This window comes from Armigeres subalbatus, chromosome 3, assembly GCF_024139115.2.
Source record: "Armigeres subalbatus isolate Guangzhou_Male chromosome 3, GZ_Asu_2, whole genome shotgun sequence".
Classification (NCBI taxonomy): Eukaryota; Metazoa; Arthropoda; class Insecta; order Diptera; family Culicidae; genus Armigeres; species Armigeres subalbatus.
In genome coordinates this window covers 269240524-269246723 of record NC_085141.1, presented here as the reverse complement: position 1 = coordinate 269246723, position 6200 = coordinate 269240524, and positions in this window count along the sequence as shown.

Below are 6200 nucleotides of genomic sequence, written 5' to 3'. Positions count from 1 at the left end.
TCGGGCTACCCCAAAACGTCATTTCCCAGAGTCATCGTAGAACAATTTTTGCTTTGGTATATCCTAAGCTTTTATTTGAAGGTTGAGCCCCCAACATTCCAAACTTTGTCCAATTTTGGGACACCCTATTATAGGTACTTGATGTGCACGAATGCCGCTAATGCTTCTGTTAATCGTTCGACTGTGGGTGAATGTTGTATGATGTAGTTCAGCTAGACTAGACAAGCTGTACTTCCTGGTTTGAGGTGTTTTATCGAATCCAGCTGTCTGGCCTAGCGCCTAGCTGCTTATTTATTAGGGAAAGGTTAACGCATATCAGTGCAACCGTTGTCAGTAGCAATCAAACTCAATCCATGTTTTTTTAATGAACGGGAGCCTTCTCTTTAATTATAATTGCGCACGATCAAATATTACTGCTTTGTAATCTTTGCTCGAAACTCTACTTGTGGATAGATTGTTCCCCTATGCGACTGAGTTGTAATATTGATCGACATTTCATGCCTTTCTGTACTCACTCTCAGATCTGCCTTTACTTTTGGAATTCCGACTAGAGTGAAGTAACAGATTTAGAACAGACCGTGTTGAAGGCCTTGTTGTAAATGATTGGTAAATTGGTAAAAATGACTATTTTGTAAACTATGCGTTAATTTCAGTTCAGCTAAATTATATCAACATTAATACCACATATAAACATTAATATTATTAATATCTAAACATATTATAAGTTTGTTATAATTTTGTTTTGTCGTCATGGTCGGGATAAATTGAAAATGCCTATCACTCCGTGCATCTCTCACAAAAAAAGCGCTAGGGACACGGCAGGTATTTCCGTCCATCGTCATAAGGGCTAAAACCAACAAAAGCAACGTACATTTGCTAGAACTCCACTATAGCAGAACGTTTCTCCTGAGCTTACGATTTGGTACGTACGAGTTTTACAAAAAAGCGTCTCTTTTATTGGTTTTCGAGACTATGACGAACAGACGAAAATACCTGCCGTGTCCCTATATCTAGAAATCCTACAAGAAATAAGAACTAAAGGAAAGTGATTTATGGGTACCATTAGAAAAGTTAACCATTCATTACCCTTTGATACATGCGAAGTAGTGCCATGATCAATTGCCATGCACCGTCACCCTTAAATCTCAAACGAACTCACCTGTTCGGCGCACCCGATGATGCGACGCATGCCCAGCATGAAACAAGTTTATGTAACCAAGCCGCCGCCAAGCCACGAACGGTCTGGAACGCGTCGTGAATCTGATAAGCGTGAAGACATGCAGCCATCAAAAAGCAAGAAAGAGTGCATCGCGAATAGGCGCGATTCTCTCAGGTGGGCAGCATCGTTCAGCGGCCTCCGATGAAAGGGAAGCTTTTCCCAAAGGGACTCTGTATGTAGCCCACACTGCAGATGTACCGTGATAAATGACGCTTTCTTTGTTTACGGAATATGTTTCTTCTTCCGCATAGGTAAGGCTCAATTACAAGGTTGAATGTTACAGTTCTAAAAGATTATCGATCATACCAAACTGCAATAGCTAATGTGCCATCCAGACTACAAGCTATATCACTTGATACCGCGAATCTTTATATGAGACGTCATATGCATTATCCTATAGATTTCAAACCAAAACCAGGAACTCCGATCATCCTACCTCATTTAAGAAGCCATTACGATACGCAATAAATGCATCAGATATCAGAGCCCTCAGATGGCGTACCCAAGTAACAATTTAGGTTTCACGATGGTCTTGAGAACTATTATTTGTTTCACAAGACTTCTCTAAAACCCGAATATGAATGAGGTAACGGGTTCGATTCCCGCTCAGGTCGAGAGATCCTTGGGATTGGAAATTTTCTCGACTGTTCTAGGCACTTAATGTCATTTTAAAAGCATCTTATTATACAACAACATATGTACGTTGATTGTTTGGCATTAAATATTTTTGAGCACTACGTTTAGAGACGGTTATAATAAATTACCATGAACAATAGTTATGGGGCAAACACTTAAAAATGCGATGCATCAGACATATTTTGACCCACGGCTGTCTCTTATAGTAAATTACGCATGCTTTATTCTACGTTAATTTACCGTCCATCGTTAGCCGTGCAAGATTATGATACGTTTAACAGGATTAGTTATTATATATGACCACAAATAGAAACATCATGTATGGCCCGACATCTTGCCCCATAAACATTCTGCCTTTGCCAAACCCCCGCGGGTCAGGCACTACTTGCGTGCTATAATGCTATGAGGCAGCACGATGTAGGATAATTTTCTTTTGAATTTCTACGTCTTAGCAGCGTCTTAGCCTAGCAGCAAATTGCAAGACCACCTTGCGGACAATAATCACATCATAAAAGGTACGTATATCTCATAAGGCGAAGTGAAACCACTCTCTATAGTCTATCGCATGTGCATCTCTCGAGGATGCATCGTCTTGTATAAAATGCGCAATTGAAGCTTCAAGCAATAATGCAGCTTATGCACACGGGTACCTCCTATAGCTCCCTTAATCGATCGTGTAATAGACGCCTGCTAGGCATTCTCTCACTGTATAGTTTACCAGATTAGTGATTTTAGCGAGACTCTATAGGTTCTCATCGAATAGGTATAAGTTCGATTAATGCTTGGATTAACTATCTAATAAACAAAGTCAAATTCAAAGTGCCACCCCTCCTATCCAATGAGCATATCAAAAATAAATCTCTGGGCTAAAATTCAGACTAACCCATGCTACATCATATAAGATTTGTGATTATTTGGACTTTTACATAAAAATGTCACCAAATGGTAAAAGCATTGTAGTCATTTATATTTTTTAGCTATTAATAGAGGGGTGTTTAAAACAAATCCACCCGCAAATTTTTCTGTGTTTGTTCGTGGTTTTGGTTTTTGTTATTTTTGCCTTCGTACTACCAGGCTGGCTCGTCGAATTAAGCTAATGTCGCGTGTGTGTGTGTGTTTTTTTTCTTTCTTCCTAAGCAATGGAGGGGGAATCTGCTAAACAGACATCCTGGGTTGTCCAGCAAGTGCTGGGTTAGGGACCACCTCCAACAGCAAACGAGGGAGGCAGGACTACATCCCGACCCGCTAAACCGTTTCCATTGCCGCCAAGCCCATCGTCCCTTCGGTACAACCAGAAAGTAATGCTTCAAAGGGGCGCCAGTGCACAACGCACCCTCGAGGTTAGCTGCATGTCCTTGCAGCACCGAACATCGTGACTCGCTTTTTTAGAAGAACACCATGGTATCGTGCCACCGCATTGCCAGCTTTCCAGGTGGCCTTACCACGCCCTATGTCCTCGGAAGGTGGGAAGGGGCGACTTCGCGCCTGCTTCCCTCTGCACGACTGGTATCAAGAATGATGATGCCGCGTGCACCCCAAATTGATTTCTCTGCGATAGGGTCTATTCGCCAACACACAGAGGGATTTGCCGACGCGGTGCCTACGCCTGCCCCAGCCTTGACGAGGACCCCTTTCCGTCCTCGGGCTCGGAACTCGCCCGTTTGACCGACGCCGTGAAAGCGACGATACCATGTTGTTCTTCGCGTGGCCACTTGTTCGATAAAAGGATCGAGTTAGACCACAGGGCACCTGTAGCTGGCACTGGCGATCTTAAGTAAATGTGCGGCTTAAGCGCCACTCCAATAAAGGAGACCGCACACCAAGTTTGTTTGCCCGGATGAGACTCAATCAAGGCGAGTCCAAGTATAATCTTCAAAGAAGAATGAGATCGATCCAGTGCGACTACTTTGCCAAAATGGAACATGTAGAAACCTCTATTGACGCATCAGCATAACTCTACGCAACATCAATCAAATCTCAAAATCAACGGTAAGAGGTCACGCATACCTATACCGACGCAACAAGACGTCATTTCATCATCATTGGAAGTTTCCACTACCCTCCACCAGAGTCGCGATGGTAGCTGAAGGGTCGTGCAACATAAATTCAAACTCAAGACAAAATAATTTAAACTACAGACGATTCCGAAGCAACGTAGAAACACTCAAAACATGTATTTCACGGATAGGATAATATAATAACATTTATTACATTACTGAGGGTCTAGCAAATAATGGTTTATTCCACAAACGGTAAGTGTTTATTTAACAAGGCATGCTTATAATTTTGTAGATTTCTTCCTCTCCTCTTTAACCTATCCTATTCTATCTGTGTGCGTTTCAACTACTCTATCTGTGCTGTTGAGCTTGGTTTTCCATTCCCTTATTCCCAGTGATGCGACGACGATGCAGCAACGTAACGGCTAAGGCTGTTGCACCCGGGTGTCTACATTGAATGGGTTGGGTGGGCGGCCATAAATTACGGTACGTGCGCACGTTTTAGTTTCTCGCCGACACCCAACCTCAATTCATCCAAACGTTCGAACTTTTTAGCAAGTCATGCTCTTCAACCTACGGTTGGCACAAAAAACTTCTCCGTGGCGTCCTCAGTGGACGCCACACTTCAAGCAAAGAACAATTGGGCCGGACTCACCAGATGGTTACTGCTTCTGCTGTTACCGCTGATGTCGGTTGGCGATTGATGATCGCCACGTGGGCCAATTAATGGTGGTTGGCGACTTCCACGTGTCGACGAATGGCGGTTTGGTCGATGGTGGCAATTGACGACCACAACTCCCCGCTGAAGCGATTTGCTGACGGATCGCTTCCTACCGGACAAGTTTAAGGCTGCCGGGGTCTCTCCTCGTCCCGGGGTTTCCGCTGACCTGGCGCTTGGAAGAGATATAGACGTCGGCTACTCAAGACAATTACCATACTGCACAGATTTCACAATAGCACAATTAACATTACCTGGCCTAGATCGATTTTAAGCACACAAATCTAGCCTACGACGCACACTATATTGACTTGCACAATTCAACTAGGACTAAACGAGGAGAATTAAATTAAATACAATAATCAAAGTTTAACCACGTTGCTTTCTAACTTACAAACTAAATTACGAAACACGAACAAAGCAAGACACTTCCACTGTTATCTGCGGTTCGGACGAAAGTGAGCGAAACCGTGATCCTCAGATTAAGGAACGTGACCTCGCCGAATTCAATTCGGATTTCCCGCGAATCTTTTCGACCGATTGGACAATTGCGAGATATTAATTTGATCGCTGGCTACTCGTGCAAATTCGGGAGTAGCCACGACTCTCTCTTTCCCAATCTTCCCGAAGACTTCCTTAGACCCGACCTTGATCTCGCGAAATCGAGCGCGTTTTATAGGTAATCGATCAGTGTCGTTATGCTTTTACTGGCCTTCCATTTGGCGTACGTGAATTTAATTACTTTATGGAGAATGCTATGTTTAAAGATTAAATTAAAGATTGTGTTGCCTATTATCTATTTAGCCTATTGCAGATTGTAGCAAATGCTACACACCGGTATGACCCATGAAGCCGACTCCGAACCCTTGGACCACCTCTTATTTGCGCCTGAACTAGCCATCCTTGAGTCCACGCGCCACCTTCTATGTAGCTCCGAGACGATTTGAACGATAGCCGATAAAACGGCGTTCCAGCCAACTTCATCTTTACACATCCTCCGAACTAGGTTGTCCGGGGTAGTGTCCAGACCACATGTGGCAAGCATGTGGTCACGCATTGCGCGAAAACGTGGGCACACGAACAACACGTGTTCCGCCGTTTCCTCTAAACCTGCGCACACCGGACACTCGGGCGAGGCCGAGCAAGCCAGCTGCGTTATCTGCACTGTGATTTTGCAGCACGCTTAAACGCCGGGCACATCGAACCCCCCATGGGGTGCTTGCTGTTCGCAGCTTTGCTGGAACAAATTAAACAATTGGGAGGGTTCGTGCAACATTGTGCCTTATGTCCCTCCAATCCGCAGCGTCGGCAGAGCTTGCTTCTGTCAGGGCCTTTGCAGTCCCATTGCTTGTGCCCCGGTTCCAGGCACTTGAAGCAAACTTCGGATTGCTCGTATATGCCCACAGGGCACACCGACCATCCCACCTTGACGCTCCCTAACTTGACTACCTTGGAGGCGCCCGCTGCAGATAGCCGAACCAATGCTACCTGCGTCCCTGCCGGACCTTTTCATAGCCAAACGGCTGTGGTGGGCGCCTCCACTTCACACTGTCGCCGCAGTGCCTTGACGAGCTCTTCGACTTCGGTGATCTCGTTCAGGTCTTTAATCCTTAGATTCACCTCCGTCGTG